Here is a 19,047-nt window from a genome sequence, read left to right on the forward strand (position 1 = left end):
AAACCTCAGAGTGGTTCATCTCTTTCATACAGCTTGCATTTTTTAGGTAGTATCCAGACTTGGTTGCCATTATATATCTCTCTGATTTTCTTGGTTCACTTATCTGTATAATGAAGTGGATTCTTTGTAAGGTGATTCTTTCAGTGATGGTCTTTAAACACTAGAGTCTTACTTTTGTGTGTCTGGAAAAGTATTTCGTTCTTGAAGAACAATTTAGCAGGCCATAGAATTCTAGGTTCATAGTTTTCTCCCTACTCCCATCACTTTGAATTTTTAACTCACTGTCTAATGTCATCTAATGCTGCAGACAACAAGTCTGATATCGGTGTAGGCGATCTGTCTTTTTTCTCCAGGAACTTTTACATGATTTTCTTTTTATCCTCAAGGTTATTTAGTTTCACTTTGACTTGTTAATTTGTAGATTTTTTTCTTGCTTGTTATTTGGTATGCACTTTCAATCCGTGGGCTCATGTCTTCACTTTTGGAAGAGTTTTAAATCTGGCTGCATATTAGAATCATATGGGAACCTAGAAAAATATACTGATGCCTGGTTCCAATCCCCAGAGGCTCTGATATAATTGGTCTGGAATATGTCCTAAGTATTAACATTTTTGAAAGTTCCCCAGGTGATTCTAATGTACAGCCTAGGTTGCCAATCAGTAGGGTAGATATATGTAAGATAAGGTGGAGGGTCAAAGGGATGAGATGGATAGCGACTTTGGAAATGAAAAGTGAGGGACACATTGAGGTCAATTTTAGATTAAATCACCTGAACTTGACTTGAGTGTGAAGGTTAAGGAAGAAGAAGTATCAAAGGTAACTAAATTTTTCTTTCTTGGGAAAGTAGGTGAATAGTATTTCCATAAGCCAAAAGAAGTATGCAGGGAAGAAGGTCAGTGGGTAAAGTTAATGAGTCGGGTTTATGTTGAAGTTGAGATATGTAGAGACATCTGATAAAGATGAGTCATAAGGGGTTGAATACTTGAGTCAGGGTTATTGGAGGGAGTCATCAGCATTTGGCAGTAATAAACAAAGCTGTGGGAGTAGATGAGGTCACCAGCATGTGACAGTGAAAAGAGGCATACTGGCTTGTTGGCACAGGAGCTGGTGAAGGGAAAAGGGGGCGTGGTCAGAAGTAAGAGAGAAAACAGAAGAGTGCTATGGATGAAGCCAAGGCAGGTGGGAGTTTCAAGCAAAGGCTAACTGGTACTATGAAGTGCAGTTGGGGTAATTAACCTTAGACATAAAGGAGGTGATAGCCTATATTTTATGTTGAAAAAGGCTTTCTCTAACCTGTTTTATTTTTAAAATTTTAAAATTTAAAATTTTTTAGTGTATACCAATAGCTTACAAAATATACTAAGAATAGCCTGACCATATATTGCAAGCGAGAGGAACTAGAGGGGCAGCTAGAGATTTTGAAAGAATGGTGGAGGTTTGGACAACATCTATGAAGAATGGACACAGGAAATGAGTAGAGATGAAGAAAGAATTGTCAGACAGTTGTGGCCACCAAGAACCCAGATGAAACTATTGATCAGATCAATTTGGAGCTAATGGACATGGTTGTAACCAGGAATTCAAGCCAGTTGTGAAGTAGATTGATTCTAGTTGGGGATTCATTAGTAGACATGGCACAAAGCTATGTGAAAAATTAATAGAAGATCTAATGAAAGATCCAGAGATTTATCATAGGATCCAGGCAAATTGGAGAAGGCAGTGGTAACAGCAGAGCTGCCTCAACACATGGGAGAATAGGTGAGGTCAAAGAATGGTCAGTCTTAAGGAGGTTAGAACCTTCTTTATGGGGAAGGGTGACAGGTTTGCAGTTCATAGAAGTTCAGTGCAACATTTCCAGATGGTGAGGTCCAGGGTGTGACCTTACGACTGTGTTTCCATTGCTCACTGAAGTGGGTGGAGATGAGCAGCAGTGGAGTAGAGGTCCAGGCCTGGGTGACTAGCTGTTAATACCAGTATCAGTGTTTCTTGGAATGGCTCAGAGGTAGGTCGAAAGGAAGAGTGTCATCTGTAGTCTCATGACCATTTAAGTGAGATGTTTATCCAGGTGCCTTGATTGTACAGCACACCTTGGAGATAGTATGGGTTCAGGTTCCGACCACTGCCATAAAGCCAGTATCACAAAGCCAGTCACGTGACTATTTTGGTTTCTTGGTGCACAAAGAAGTTATGTTTACACTATACTGTCATCTTTTCATTGTGCAATAACATTATGTCTAAAAAACAGTGTATATGCCATAATTAGTAAATGCTTTATTGCTAAAAAAAATATGTCAACCATCACCTGAGCCTTCAGCAAGCCATCATTCTGCTGGTGGAGGGTCCCACCTCAGTGCTAATGCAAAGGCAGTGTCTGCAAAGCACAATAAAATGAAGTGCGGTAAAACGAGGTGTGCCTGTGTTGGGTTTCAATCAGAGTCTCTTTGCACCTACTGTTTATTTTTAGTTTTCATTGTGCTCGGTGTTCTGAAATTTCACCACAGAATGTTTAGGAGTGGGTCTTTTTCTGTTAATTCTGTTCAGTCAGACATCATCTCTTTAATTCTAGGCATTTTTTTTTACCTGTCTTTGCTCTTATTATTTCTTTGTTCATCTTCTCTATTTTCCTAAAATTTCTTTATTCAAGAGATCTATGACCCTTTGTTCCTGTTTGCTGTGTATCCTTGGCTTGGCTCTGCAGTGCTGCATTCTGGGAGAATTACTATTACTGAAGTGGATCTTCTGGATCCATGAGTTGCTCTTCAACTGTGTGCCTTCAGTGTTAAGGCCATTGGTTGAATTTTTAATTTTAGTGATCAAAATTTTAATTTACAAGATCTCTTTTTATGTGTGCGTGGAAGTGTGCTGTCATTCTTGTTTTTCGTGAGTATACGTATTATTGTTCTGAAGTTCTAAAATCTTAAAGAACCATTGTAGGGAAGGGCAGGATAAACCTGACCAGCTTTGTCTCTGGCTATGAAGGCTCCTTGGTTTGCCTCAGGGACACTGCTATGCCCTTTGACCTCAGTGCTCACTCTTACACTCGCATTTGTAGGCAGATACTGTGTCTCTGCCTGTCCAAGGTGGGTCAGTAGAAGTGCAGAGGGTGGGCCAACAGCTGATTCTGCAGGAGCCTGCTTAAACCCATCAGATTGTGTGACCTTGGCACTTCTGGCTCTGGGCATCAACCACTCTGAGCTTTGAATGTCCCTAGTTTCATTTTTAACAAGTCTTCTTCTGAGTGTTTTGGGTTGTGGCTTTTCTGCATCTGTCTGCTCTCAACGTTTCTTGCTTTTGGGGATTTTTTGTAGTGTCTAATCAGTGGATGATGCTTCTCCTTATTTGGCAGAACAGTTGTGGATTTTTTTTTTCATTTTAAAAATCTATTTTTTTGTTATTTCGGTGGATTTGGATTAGGAAAGAGGAGCCACAGCTTGACTAGTCTTCTGCCCTGATTCATTTTCCCCTTCTACTCTTTTATACCACAGAATCATGCCATCTGCCTCGTCACTTGTCTTCACATTTCAAAAACTCAATTTAGTTGAGAGCTGAGATAAATAGGTGAAGTCAGTGGTTTCTTACTCAGTTTCAATAAAAGTTGGGGCATGGAGATTTTCTCCCGTTGAGATGCATTTAGTTCGTTGAGTTCATTATGCCAGAAAATGGAAGTATGCTAGTGTCTGTTCCTTTATGCCTCCCTTCTTTTTTATCACTGATGAAATCTGTGAAACTTGCCATCTTTCTTTGTGATTTATAAGACAGACTTTCCAGGGTATGTCAGCTGTTCTGAAGACAGTGTTGTTAAGTATCAGATTTGGCAGATTGGATAGATAATGATGTGCCTGGGAAAGACTGGGCTATTGATGAGCCCCGTGTCAAAACTGATTGCCATATATAGGCAACTTTTCCGTTTCATCGTTCCTCTGGTGCAGTTTCTGTGAGGATTTTTGTGAACAAGGGGCAGTTTTTATTCCAAACTGTGTCCTGTTCTGCTTCCCGGTGCTAAGATTAGTAACTGCTGATGGTGCTGTGGCTTCCCCAAAGTGGGCTGTGAAAGTAATGAGCACTTAGGAACAGGGTTGCCTTTTAAAAGTCATCCTGTTTTACTACTGTTCTGAAAACAAATTCACCCAGTATGACTAAATTTCCACGAGATCATTCCATTTGCCAGCTCTGTCTTTTCAGGAAAAACTTATTGAGGAAAAGCGTACAGAATGTGATTGTGGACCGATCCACTGTGCTGAGCAGTTGGTAGACAAAGGAAAGAAAGGACTCGAGAGCTGAATTTGTTTGTTTTAGAAAAAAAGTTTCTAAAATACATTTCCTGAGAAATTTCTACTATTGAATGAAACTCATTTCTGTCCCCTTTATGGTCATCACTTGTCACTCCTAGGTCTTCTGGGAATGTCTGCTCCACTAAAGTTTGACAGTGGCAGTTCTGTTTGGAAACATTTCTTTCTGCTTTTACAAAAGCTTGAGATTTTCAGCCAGGGGCATTATAGAGAGAAAGAGTGCCCCCATCATCTTAGGGTCATCTGGGTGCAGCTGCTGGGCGGTCTCTGTACACTTGGCTTTGGAAGCCTGCAGACTGACAAATGGAAGTTTTAAAGACAAATTGTTGGGACATTTCTATGCCTGAGACTGAGCATGTGTCACTGTGCCTGTGCAGAGAAAGCAGGTCGGTATATGTTGAAGCAACTCTTTCAAAGGTGTGTGTGTGTGTATAATTTATAATAGAGTCAGGTTCAGCTTTTTATCCTAGAAAAAATAAACTAGTGATCCTTAAAAGTTTGTTAGGATTAGTTCTAGTCCTATGGCCAGAACTAACTGCAAGGCAATAGGGATGTGTGAGCCCTCCGCCGAGGGACAGGGTGGTCCCTGTTAAGGTCGAACACATGTGGGTCAAGTGTTTTGTAGCCTTCTCTTTCCCACCAGAATGTTTTTCCCCCCTAAGTGATTCATAGTGAACACAACTATAAGACAGTAAAATATAGTTTTTGGTGGTAATATTAAATGACAGTCTTTAAAATACATAACATGGCTCTGGCCGGTTGGCTCAGTGGTAGAGCGTTGGCCTGGCATGCAGGAGTCCCGGGTTCGATTCCCGGCCAGGGCACACAGGAGAGGCGCCCATCTGCTTCTCCACCCCTCCCCCTCTCCTTCCTCTCTGTCTCTCCCTTCCCCTCCCGCAACCAAGGCTCCATTGGAGCAATGTTGGCCCAGGCGCTGAGGATGGCTCTGTGGCCTCTGCCTCAGGCGCTAGAATGGCTGATTGCAACAGAGCAACGCCCCGGATGGGCGGATCATCGCCCCCTGGTGGGCATGCCGGGTGGATCCTGGTTGGGCGCATGCGGGAGTCTGTCTGACTGCCTCCCTGTTTCCAACTTCAGAAAAATACAAAATAATACTACTAATAAAAAAAAATAATAAAATACATAACATAACCTGTGTGTTCAGGTCCTGCAGTAGTGGGAAAGTAGGAAGGGGTTCTCTTTTGTCTTTTTTTATTATTATCTAGAAGGAGAAGTAAATGGAATGATGCAGTCATTTGCCCTGTGCCACCTATGAGCATCCCACACATTCCACAGATGCTGGTCATTGACAGCTGCCAGTGTCCTCATCTCTGAATGGCAAGACAGGATTTCAAACCCTGGTCTGACTTGGCTCCAATGAGCCAGGACTCTCTTTGTGACCACACTGCACTGTCTCTGCGAGTTCCTGAAAGTGGTTTCTCATATGCATTTCCTCCATGTTCCCCAAGCCGTCACTAGAGAAGTGACTTGGCACTGCAGGCGTTGCTGACATGAAGGCAGCCCTGACTTCACAGGCATGTGTTTAATATGTTACTTCACTCTGGCATCTGGGTCTGTAGAAAGTTAATATAAGCATTCTTAGGAAGCCTGAGACTTTGGCCCTCTGTGAAGGCCTGGGCTTGGACCCCGAGTCTCTCAATAACAGATGTTCTGCCACAGCTGCACAGGCACAGTCCCATGTGGAAATCTGATGGAAAAGGAGGAGATAAATTTTTTAAACAGGTTTCAACTTCTGACCTTTAAAAAGTTCAGTGTAAGAGAGGTCTGTATGAATTACTGTGCTGGATGGTATAGCTTTTGCTGTGCCCCGTAATACATAAGTACCGGACTTGTGGGATCCGTGCAAATGGGTTGTGTGGATGGTATATTCTATAAGAGTAAGAACAAGATGTTAACACAGTGGTCAGGGAAGGCCTCAGAAGGTTGGGCACAGGTACTGACCAAATGGGTCAGACTCAGCTTGAGGAGGCAAGGGCATTTCTGTTTGGTGTGAGGTGGACAGGAACACCACATAGACAGGTGAATGTGCTCTAAGAATCCACGGTCTGGTCTGCAAGTGGTGCAGATTGCAGGGGAGGCTGTGGTGGCAGGTAGCACTTATAACGGGGCTTACTTCTCTGTGGGGATGTGAAGGGCTCCCATCAAGCCCAGAAGCAGGTGTGCCGCTTAGGCAGGGTGCAGAGCAGCCCATGATGGTTCCTTTTAGGAAGCCTGCAAGTTGAGGCCACCCCATTACCACAGATCGTAGCATTCCCATTATTAATATCATTACCAGACTTTTGCTGAAAAAGAATGTTCAGCAGCTAGTCACAGTGTGATCCTGAAGCTTAACAGAGTCAGGAAAGAGTCCGCCGTGGAATGGGACAGCTCCAGACCTGAACACTGGATGATTTACTTACGAACTGGGACCCTGGCTAAGTCTCCCAAGGTTTTTAAACTTGTTTTTCATCTACGGAATGGAGATATCCTACTACCTTTCTTTGAGGACTGTTAACATTAAATGCAATAACATGTAAAGGATGTTAATTAAATATTAGTTCCTTTCTGTTTCTTCACTTCAAAGTATGTGTAGGAGCCAGCATATTAGCATCTCCTTTGCAATAGGGTGCTTTTCTATTGAATATGTTTCTGTGGAAATGAAAGAAAGCTTAAAGTATGAATCCACTCTGCCTTCTGACTACCTTACATAGCTTATCTCTTGAGGTGAGTTAATGGGGAGTGGGTTCCTAAGGAGGGAGGGCCGAGAACTGGCTAGTTGTTACTATGTTGAGTAATTGATTGTTGGGGCAGAAGTTGGGCCCGGTGAGGATGGGGTGTTTTCCAGGGAGAGAAAGGCAAGGTGCTACAGGACTCTGTGAGGACACCAGAGAGAAGGAAGGAAGGAGGTGGGAAATAGGAGATAGACTTTATCAGCATCTTATTTTGTCTGCCGGTGATGGCTCTGTCCTCACACTTTATAGTGTCACCACTGTGAGAGTGCAGTTTTCCTGAAGTAGAGTTACATTTTAATTAGCCATAAGGTACCTGGTTTCTAAGGTATTAGTTCTTTTCTCTGGGCCTCAGTGTCTCGGATTCTTTTTGCCCATGTCCGCTACTTGCCTTCTCCTCTCTTCTGTATCAGAAGGAAACCATCAAGCAACCTGTAAATCCTATTACCAGACCTCCAGATATTAATTGTCAAGTTCTCTCCCATGGTTACACAAGTGCTGAAAAAGTGGTTCTCTTTCAATAGTGTCTTGTCAAAATGCCAGGCACAGTTTGTTTTTGACATTTGCTGCTATTGTTAAATAATAGTCTTGCATCTGTCATAGTTAATGTTAACTTGAAGGCATTTGGAGGGCATTTCTCAACTCCAGCCTTAACAGGAAGACCTGGGTCTTGACAGATATTTTTCTTGCTTGCCCAAGGCAACTGAATGTAAGCGTTGCAACCTTTGCTTTTCTAAGCTCAACAAAATTTCAAGTGGGCACACACCACTTAAAACCTTAGATTTCATTGTGCATGTGTGTATACACACACACACACACACACACACACACACACACACACACACACACACACTCTGAGAGCTCTTGAAATGCTGCCATCCTAGGAATGACATTTATATCAATTAAATAGTATCCCATTTTAAGACCCTTTAAATCCTGGCTGTTCTGCCTTGGTAAACCTTTATCTGTTAGAATGTCATACTTAATTACAGCTTTCTTAAAAAATCAATAAGCAGTTTATTGTTTCTGTATTTGCACTGGAACCAGCCCCGGGTATGGCCAGCCAGCAGCGTGCACTGTGTGCCATCTGTCAGAGTTGGGTCAGCGCACACACCTTCTTCTGTCAGTGTGTCCATTAGAAATTTAATTATGCACCTTCTTTCCTACTTTTGTGTGAAGGCATCTTTTGAATTTTCCCTTCAATGCCTTACAGACGAACACGTGGACACCTCTTCCTAATGGGATCGTCATTTCTGAAATGTTCACCATTTATGTAATAATGGAGGGGAGGTTAATAAAATACTTGAGCAGAGTGAGAACTGTATAAGAATGCAGTGGAACTGTGTAGGAGTTGGCATCATTTGTATGTGAAGAGGCCAAGAAATGTGCAAATGGTTTCAAAATAAATGCCAAAGCAATGGTTAATTAGACAAGTCTGTTTTGTGGTTTCAGGAAAATAGGAGGATGCTAGTCTTTAGGATTTGCAATAACTTGGCAACTTGGGCTTAGAGCTTTCCACATGGAACAGTAGAGTATAAACCTCATGTATAAGTGTCCACCATGCCCTGGCATATGTTTCTTTAACTACACCTATGTCACAAAATTCATCTTCAAAATTTTAGTCATAATTTTTAGAGATTTCCAAAACTACAAAATCTGAGTTTATGAATTCCTGTACTGTCATCTCTCTCAATCTCTTCTCTCCCTCTCTTCTTTTTCCCGAGGCTGCTATTTGTTTGGGAAACCAGTTTTAAATTGCAGCAGTTTTTCTTCTGAGAAGAATATGGACTTATTTAGAATCAGGATATACTTATTCCATGCCGATTTGTGTTTCCCACATAGCCACTTCACTGAGTTACAAAGGTTCACAGAGGAGAATGGTAGAGCTGGAAGGGGCCCTAAATTCACCTAGGGCTTTCTAGTCTGGTCACTTTACAAACGCAGAAGCAAAACTCTCATTACTTAAGTGCTTAGACCTGGTTGCAGAGCCAATTAGTAGCAGAACAAGACATTTTAGTAGCTTTTTAGCAGGGCATTACCATTTCAATTCATGAAAAATGTAGATTTAGTTTTATAACTGTGGAAGATGTATGGCAATGTTGACAATTGGTAGGCAGTGAACATTCATGAATAATGAATGTTTCTATTATGAAGGACAATTATTTGTTACCTTAAGTAACAGCTGGCAAATAACATTGAGTATTTATTATTTGCATTACATATACCACCTCATTTAATTACCCCATTTAAGCTCTGGGGTAAATATGACTATAAAAGTTTAACATCAGTCCTTTATATGTGAAGAAACAGGATTACAGAGATCAAAGGTAACCTACCAATATCACACAAGGAGACTCCACAGCTGAGAGTGGAGTCTGGCTCCTGTTCTCCCAAGCTGCACCTGCACTGCTTGTGATGTCAACACAGGAACACATTTGGTGGGACCTGATTTATTCCTATGATGTCAGATGTGGAACTTTAACATATATTTGAAAACCATGCAATTTTAAACTTCAGTTGGAGCAATGGACAACTTCACTGGTACAATTCTTGGCTAAGGAATGGGTTCTGAGCCCGAGAATTATTATTTTTTGATGAAATAAGTTGGATATTTTGAAAGAAGAGATTTGGGGAAAGATTACTTGCATCATGACATTAAAGATATTTTTAAATCAAGGAATTGGGTTAAATACTCTCATAATGAAGAAATAGGATGTAAAACAGATACATTTTCATTTATATTTACATTTGAACCTCTAAGCCACTCTGTTTTCTTCTGTTTTAAAATTAAAGTTGACATACTTAAAAAATGTAAAATGTTTTTAGCATGTCCACAAGAGAATAAGAATGAAATGGACCCATTTTTTTTCTAAATTACCATTAGACTTGCATATGAGAAAACATCACAAGCATTATTTATGAAATTGGGAGCAATTGCTGCATATTATCCCTTATATTTTGAAGTTCATAACCTTAATAAAGACAGAAAAAATATGATTTGGCTCATTATCAGATCGAGGACTAATTACTAATGCACGAGGTTAATTATGTCCTCTCCCTCTGCCCCACCTGTAGTTCTGAAACACATAGTCCTACGTACAACTTAAAAACTCCCTCCTCCCCACCATGCCCTTCATAACTAGGCCAATCAGGAGAGGAGAGCCACTGGTTACATGGACGGATGGCATTGGCTCCGTGGGATTCCTACTGATCTCTTCTGGCTTTATCAGTCGAAACCTAGGGGACGATATGCGTGACAGATATCTGATTCAGAAATGACGTGTGCAAGAAAGAAAAGTTGTTGGCTCATGAAACTGGAGAGCAAGACTGGCTTCACATGTACATGGGATTCAGGTAGCCAAAGCTGCCATCAGGATTCAGCTTCTTTCCATCCCGTTGCTCTATCTGCTGTGTTGGCATCTGTCTGGGCTTCACAGAGGCAGGATGCTGTTGGCAGCTACAGCGTCTGCTTTTCTCCGTTCACGCCCCATCTTTCAGAAGTCTCTGCCACAATCTCATCATATCTTACTGGCTCTGGTAAGGTCAGGTCCATTGCCAAGTTAATCACCATGGCTGGTTCTCCACACAGAAGATAGGATGTGATGACAAAAATAAGGGTAAATGTAAAAAAACAACAACCAAACAAAACAAAGCACAGGTGTCCTCTATCAGCCCCAAAATCATAATGAAGTGGAAGATGCAAAATAAAGAAAAATTGCTAATTGTAGAGAGAATCAGAGAGTGGAAGAGAGAAGAAAACTGTCTGACGTCTTCCTACTTCCCATGAGGCCTAAACTTTCCCTCCAATAAACTTGTTAAAAAAGGATTTAAACTGAGTGGTTTTTCTGTTCTTTTAACTAAGTGACTAAAACTAAGATAGTCTCCCCTTGACTAAGGCTGGATTCACACTGTCGATGCCCTATGGAGAGCCTGTGTTCCTCAATGGGAAGAGAAGCCTGCCCACCAAACAGGTCACCCAAATATGCAGCAATTAAATGTATGGTTTGAACTAAGTGATCTAGGAGGGCCCAGGAAACCTGAAGTTCTCAGAAAATATCTACACTCTATTTCATACAAAACTCACCCTTTTTCAACTCTTGTCTCACTTTTGCCAGATACATTGTCACTTTTGACTTGAATTTGAACCAGGAGAGAAAATTTCCAGCTCAACTTCCCCGCTTGGTATAACAGGAGGCTCCTATGTTATAAAGCAGGAATTGCCCACACTTCCTTTTGAATAGAATCTTCTTTTGCAAATAAAAATATTTAGTTAGATCACTAGGCCAGGAGAGGCCACTGTTACCATTTCCTTGAATCTGAGCTAGGTATAGCTAAACCATTTCAGTCTCGTGAAAACTCAGCTGGGAAAGGAGAGCCTAGAACCTCCCAGAAACCCACCCTTTTTTTTTAAAGTTGCAATCATCCTCATTTGGCATTTACCAAATGCTAGGTTGAAAGGTTTGGGAGATCAGTTTGCCTTTTAGGATGATAGGAATGCCTTTTATTCAGTTTCAGCTGCAGATCTCAAATTAGGCTGTGGGACAAATCTTTTTACAATATCCCAATTTGAGAGAAAGCTCAGTGTTTTTGTTCTCATCCTTCACAGATTCTGTGCAACTAAGGACAGGTTTCCAGGGTTGCTTGTTCACCCTATCTTGCTGGCTTATGAATGAATCCAAGTGGAACACCACCAACTCTAGCTTCAGAATAAAAAAAAAGAACTTAATCTGAGCTTTCACAAGCCTCTTTGTGGTGTTGTACAGGAGTACCACCTCTAGTCATTTGGCTAGGTCCGTGCCCTAGCGAGTTACACAACTTTGATTTTTGGCAAGCCAAATAATTCCACTGGGATAAGATGTCTTTACAATTTCAGAATGAAATTCCCTTATCTTACCAAAACTGTTATGTCCTTTCTTAGTAAAGTTGATACACTGGGTCAGTTTCCCCACAAATGTCATAAACTTCTTTCTCTTTTCATAATTACTGAAATAAGCATGGAATGAAGAAAAAAATCTTCCATCTGAAGCCAAGCTATGTAGGAAGATGTTAGATGACTTTTGGCAAAAGAGAAAGGCTTTGATAGCTGGACTTAGATACAAGAAATATAAGAAACTCACCCCTTTATGTACTGGTTTTTAATGATCATCCTCTCCCCTGAGGATTGATTATTAGTCTTTTCCATTGGCTATCTTTAGTTCTAACTTGTCCTGGGAAAGTGCCTGTTTCTACGCTTGAAACCCACGATCCTTAAACAAACAACGAAGGTCATGTGCATGAGAATTGGAAAAGTAAAGGAAAATGCTTATTAAAAACATGCCACTCTAGAAGGAATCCCCTTGCAGAATTTTAGTTTTTTGTTAGTTTATATATTTTAATTATATTAAAAGTGAATTTATCCTATAGCTGAGTGATTTGTTCAGGCATCAGAAAGTGTACATTTATTGACTTTGGGTCAAGATGGTGGCCTAGGAAAATATGGGTACTTGCCTCCTCCTACAACTACATCAGAAATATAAGTAACAGAGCAACCATCATTTATAAATGTCTGAAATCTACTGAACGGAAGTCCTACAACTGTGGATTAAAGAAGAAGCTACATCAAGACTGGTTGGAAGGGTGGAGACAAGGAATGGCTGGTCCTAAACCCATGTGTGGTGGATAAGGAAGATAAAGATAAAAATATTAACAGTAAAGTGGCAATAAATACATATCTACCAAATATTGAATCTAAAAAACAAAATGAACAAACAGAACAGAAACAGACTCAGACATGCAGAGAACATTTTAGTGGTTGCCAAATGGGAGGGAGTTTAAGGGACTGGATGATAAAAGTAAGGGGATTGAGAAGTACAAATTGGTAGTTACAACATAGTCATGGGGTTGTAAAGTACAACATATATGTAAAGTACAGTCAATAATGGTCTAATAACTATGGTGTCAGGTGGGTACGAGATTGGGATGATCATTTAGTAAGTTGTATAATATCACTGGGGTGTACAACTGAAACTAATGTAATATTGTATATCAACTGTTAATTGAAAAATAGTAATTTTTAAAAAGCATCCATTACTTAGGTAGCATTAGATTAAAGTGTCTTTGCACTGATGGTGGTGTCAGCCCTGCAGCCTTGTGAAGTAAAGCAGGAGGAGTTGCTATTTGGTGATTAGCCCACACCTTTGTATTATAAAATGTTACTTCTATGCATGTGAGGGGCAGTGCTGTTTGGTGGGAAGGCTCTAAATAAAAGTCCAAATATCAGAGATATAGTTTAAACTCTGCTGGTAGCTTACTGGTGACTCAATAACTTAAGTTCATTTATAAAATGAAGCTACTGGATGAGCTGGTCTCTACAAGAGGCAATAGAGCATAGCTACCAAGGTTGGGGTTCTGGCTCTGCCATTCAATAGAAGTTTGAACTTGGGCAGGTCATTTTACCTCCACCTGCCTTGTTTAATCCATAAAATAGGGATATTATGAGTTGATATGAGGATTAAATAATCTAAGACATACTAAGTGCCCAGAAGAGATCTTGGGTGATAGTGTTAAAATGTTGCTATTAGCAACATCATAATTTAAAAATCCTCCAATGCATGAAAGGACCTTGTCCTATCCAGCATGGAAGCATAAAACATAAAAGGAAGACTGATCAAGACTGCAATGAGATACCTCCTCACACCTGTTAGATTAGCTGTTATTAATAAGACAGGTAATAGCAAATGTTGGAGAGGCTGTGGAGAAAAAGGAACCCTCATACACTGTTGATGGGAATGTAAAGTAGTACAACCATTATGGAAGAAAGTATGGTGGTTCCTCAAAAAACTGAAAATAGAACTACCTTATGACCCAGCAATCCCTCTACTGGGTATATACCTCCAAAACTCAGAAACATTGATATGTAAAGACACATGCAGCCCCATGTTCATTGCAGCATTGTTCACAGTGGCCAGGACATGGAAACAACCAAAAAGCCTGTCAATAGATGACTGGATAAAGAAGATGTGGCACATATACACTATGGAATACTACTCAGCCATAAGAAATGATGACATCGGAACATTTACAGCAAAATGGTGGGATCTTGATAACATTATACAAAGTGAAATAAGTAAATCAGAAAAAACCAGGAACTGCATTATTCCATACGTAGGTGGGACATAAAAGTGAAACTAAGAGACATTGGTAAGAGTGTGGTGGTTACGGGGGGAGGGGGGAGAAGGAGTGGGAAAGGGGAGGGGGAGGGGCACAAAGAAAACTAGATAGAAGGTGACAGAGGACAATCTGACTTTGGGTGATGGGTATGCAACATAATTGAACGACAAGATAACCTGAACTTGTTATCTTTGAATATATGTATCCTGATTTATTGATGTCACCCCATTAAAAAATAAAATTATTTAAAAAATAAAAATAAATTAAAAAATTAAAAAAAAGGAAGACTGAATTTTGCAACATGGTTTGGGAAACCAAATCTATGTATGAAAATATTTCAAAACAATACAAAATAACCTGATTCAATTATAAGTTTATTCTTCTTTCTTTTAAGTCATACCAATAGAAATTAAAAAATGGACCTTAGTCAAACTCAGAGAACCTTTTTTTATGATAAGAGTAATTTTGGGTTGGAGAGGATCTAATATACATCAACAGACCTTATGATTTCTGTGTACCCCACTTTCCCTGGAACTGGCCCCTCCTCAGCCATCTCTCAGGAGACAGAAACACATCCTCTCACATCAATTAAATCCAAATTAAATAAGGACACAAAAGACCTCAGAAACATAAACATAAAGGTATATGTGATGAATAAAAATCAAATCATGTGCCCTAAAGGTAGAGAATATATTTTGGCTTTGAGTACCCATGGAACAGCTACAGTAACTGACCAGACCATTGACTACCACAAAAGAAACCACAATAGATTTCAAAATGAAGGATAATGTAGACATCATTTTCTGTTCACAGTGTGATAAACTTAAAAATTAATTAAAAATTTAGAACTTTAAGAAAGTTGTCATCTAAACAACTTTTGAGTTAAAGGGAAAACTCAAATCCAAATTACAGAATTTATAAAACCATCGATATGTTCTGAATCTAGAGGTTAGAATTCAAGCAGCACTCATGGGCCCTGTCATTGCCTAAAGTATAAAAGAAGTATTTATATATATAATGCATGAAAGGCATGACATTGAGGATCAACTCAAAAAGTAAAAAAAAAAAAAAAAAAAGAACAACAAAATAAATCCAAAGAAAGCAAAAGGAATAAAATGAAAGGAAAAAGAATAATGTGTTAGATAATGGGATTGGGGAGAGAGAAAGTAAATCCATGCATACTTGATTTTGGGGCAAAATCAGTAAAGTGAGTATGCCTCCAGAAACCAAGGAAAAAAGAACAAATGCCAAGAAGAGAATAATGCAGGAAGCTAAGAAATTGTTAAAAACAATTTTATATGACTTCATCTAAATTTGCAAATCTGAAAGAAGCAGATAATCTTCTAGGAGAATATTATTTACTGAAACCAACTCTGGAATATTCAAATAAACTATTTTTTATAGGAAAAGTTTGAGGAAATAGCAAAGGAAGTAATTTTTTTTTATTTAAATTTCCTTGATCTTTATTTTAAATACTGTATGTTCCCGTTTTTTTTTTTACTTTATTTATTTATTTATTTTTAATAATTTTATTTTTTTAATGGGGTGACATCAATAAATCAGGATACATATATTCAAAGATAACAAGACCAGGGTATCTTGTCGTTCAATTATGATGCATACCCGTCACCCAAAGTCAGATTGTCCTCTGTCACCTTCTATCTTGTTTTCTTTGTGCCCCTCCCCCTCCCCCTTTCCCTCTCCCATTCCCCCCTCCCCCCCGTAACCACCACACTCTTATCAATGTCTCTTAGTTTCACTTTTATGTCCCACCTACGTATGGAATAATGCAGTTCCTGGTTTTTTCTGATTTACTTATTTCGCTTCGTATCATGTTATCTAGATCCCACCATTTTGCTGTAAATGTTCCGATGTCATCATTTCTTATGGCTGAGTAGTATTCCATAGTGTATATGTGCCACATCTTCTTTATCCAGTCATCTATTGACGGGCTTTTTGGTTGTTTCCATGTCCTGGCCACTGTGAACAATGCTGCAATAAACATGGGGCTGCATGTGTCTTTACGTATCAATGTTTCTGAGTTTTTGGGGTATATACCCAGTAGAGGGATTGCTGGGTCATAAGGTAGTTCTATTTTCAGTTTTTTGAGGAACCACCATACTTTCTTCCATAATGGTTGTACTACTTTACATTCCCACCAACAGTGTATGAGGGTTCCTTTTTCTCCACAGCCTCTCCAACATTTGCTATTACCTGTCTTGCTAATAATAGCTAATCGAACAGGTGTGAGGTGGTATCTCATTGCTGTTTTGATTTGCATTTCTCTAATAGCTAAAGAAGATGAGCATCTTTTCATATATCTGTTGGCCATTTGTATTTCTTCCTGGGAGAAGTGTCTGTTCATATCCTCTTCCCATTTTTTTATGGGATTGTTTGTTTGTTTGTTGTTGAGTTTTATGAGTTCTTTGTATATTTTGGATATTAGGCCCTTATCTGAGCTGTTGTTTGAAAATATCATTTCCCATTTAGTTGGCTTTCTGTTTATTTTGTTATCAGTTTCTCTTGCTGAGCAAAAACTTCTTAGTCTGATGTAGCCCCATTCATTAATTTTTGCCTTCACTTCTCTTGCCATTGGAGTCAAATTCATAAAATGCTCTTTAAAACCCAGGTCCATGAGTTGAGTACCTATGTCTTCTTCTATGTACTTAATTGTTTCAGGTCTTATGTTTAGATCTTTGATCCATTTTGAGTTAATTTTAGTACAGGGGGACAAACTGTAGTCCAGTTTCATTCTTTTGCATGTGGCTTTCCAGTTTTCCCAGCACCATTTATTGAAGAGGCTTTCTTTTCTCCATTGTGTGTTGTTGGCCCCTTTATCAAAAATTATTTGACTATATATATGTGGTTTTATTTGTGGACTTTCTATTCTGTTCCATTGGTCTGAGTGTCTATTTTTCTGCCAATACCATGCTGTTTTGATTGTCGTGGCCCTATAATAGAGTTTGAAGTCAGGTATTGTAATGCCCCCAGCTTCATTCTTTTTCTTTAGGATTGCTTTGGCTATTCGGGGTTTTTTATAGTTCCATATAAATCTGATGATTTTTTGCTCTATTTCTTTAAAAAACGTCATTGGAAGTTTGATGGGAATTGCATTGAATTTGTATATTGCTTTGGGTAATATAGCCATCTTGATTATATTTATTCTTCCTAGCCAAGAACAAGGTATATTCTTCCATCTCATTATATCTTTTTCAATTTCCCTTAACAATGGTTTATAGTTTTCATTATATAAGTCCTTTACATTCTTTGTTATGTTTATTCCTAAGTATTTTATTTTTTTTGTTGCAATCGTGAAGGGGATTATTCTTTTGAGTTCCTTCTCAGTTGTTTCATTGTTGGCATATAGAAAGGCTATTGACTTCTGAATGTTAATTTTGTATCCTGCGACCTTGCTGTATTGGCTTATTGTTTCTAGTAGTCTTTTTGTGGATTCTTTGGGGTTTTCGATATATAGGATCATATCATCTGCAAAAAGTGATACCTTTACTTCTTCTTTTCCGATATGGATGCCTTTTATTTCTTTGTCTTGTCTGATTGCTGTGGTGAGAACCTCTAGTACCGCATTAAATAAGAATGGAGAGAGTGGACAACCCTGTCTTGTTCCTGATTTAAGGGGGAAAGCCTTCAGTTTAGTGCCATTTAATATGATGTTAGCTGATGGTTTATCATATATGGCCTTTATCATGTTGAGATATTTTCCTTCTATACCCATTTTGTTGAGAGTCTTAAACATAAAATTGTGTTGTATTTTATTGAAAGCCTTTTCTGCATCTATTGATAAGATCATGTGGTTTTTGTTCTTTGTTTTGTTGATATGGTGTATTACGTTAACCGTTTTACGTATGTTGAACCATCCTTGAGAATCTGGGATGAATCCCACTTGATCATGATGTATTATTTTTTTAATATGTTGTTGTATTCGATTTGCTAGTATTTTGTTTAGTATTTTAGCATCTGTATTCATTAGAGATATTGGTCTGTAGTTTTCTTTTTTTGTGCCATCCTTGCCTGGTTTTGGTATGAGGGTTATGTTGGCCTCATAAAATGTGTTTGGAAGTATTGCTTCTTCTTCAATTTTTTGGAAGACTTTGAGTAGAATAGGAACCAAGTCTTCTTTGAATGTTTGATAAAATTCGCTGGTATAGCCGTCAGGGCCTGGACTTTTATTTTTGAGGAGGTTTTTATTGTTTTTTTCTATTTCTTCTCTACTGATAGGTCTGTTTAGGCTTTCTGCTTCTTCTTGACTCAGTCTAGGAAGGTTGTATTGTTCTAGGAATTTATCCATTTCTTCTAGGTTGTTGAATTTAGTGGCATAAAGTTTTTCATAGTATTCTACAATAATTCTTTGTATATCTACGGTGTCTGTGGTGATTTCTCCTCTTTCATTTTGGATTTTGTTTATATGAGTTCTTTCTCTTTTTTCCTTGGTAAGTCTTGCCAAGGGTTTGTCAATTTTATTGATCTTTTCAAAGAACCAGCTCCTTGTTCTATTAATTTTTTCTATAGTTTTTCTGTTCTCTAATTCATTTATTTCTGCTCTGATTTTTATTATCTCCTTTCTTCGGCTGCTTTTGGGTTGTCTTTGTTCTTCTTTTTCTAGTTCCTTAAGGTGGGAAGTTAAGTGGTTCACTTGGGCTCTCTCTTGTTTGTTCATATATGCCTGAAGTGATATGAACTTCCCTCTTATCACTGCTTTTGCTGCATCCCATAGATTCTGATATGTCGTATTGTCATTTTCATTAGTCTGTATAAATCTTTTGATCCCTGTACTTATTTCTTCTTTGACCCATTCATTTTTTAAAAGTATGTTGTTTAGTTTCCACATTTTTGTGGGATTTTTTTCCTCTTTTTTGCAGTTG

This window comes from Saccopteryx bilineata, chromosome 5 (genome assembly GCF_036850765.1).
Source record: "Saccopteryx bilineata isolate mSacBil1 chromosome 5, mSacBil1_pri_phased_curated, whole genome shotgun sequence".
Taxonomy (NCBI): Eukaryota; Metazoa; Chordata; class Mammalia; order Chiroptera; family Emballonuridae; genus Saccopteryx; species Saccopteryx bilineata.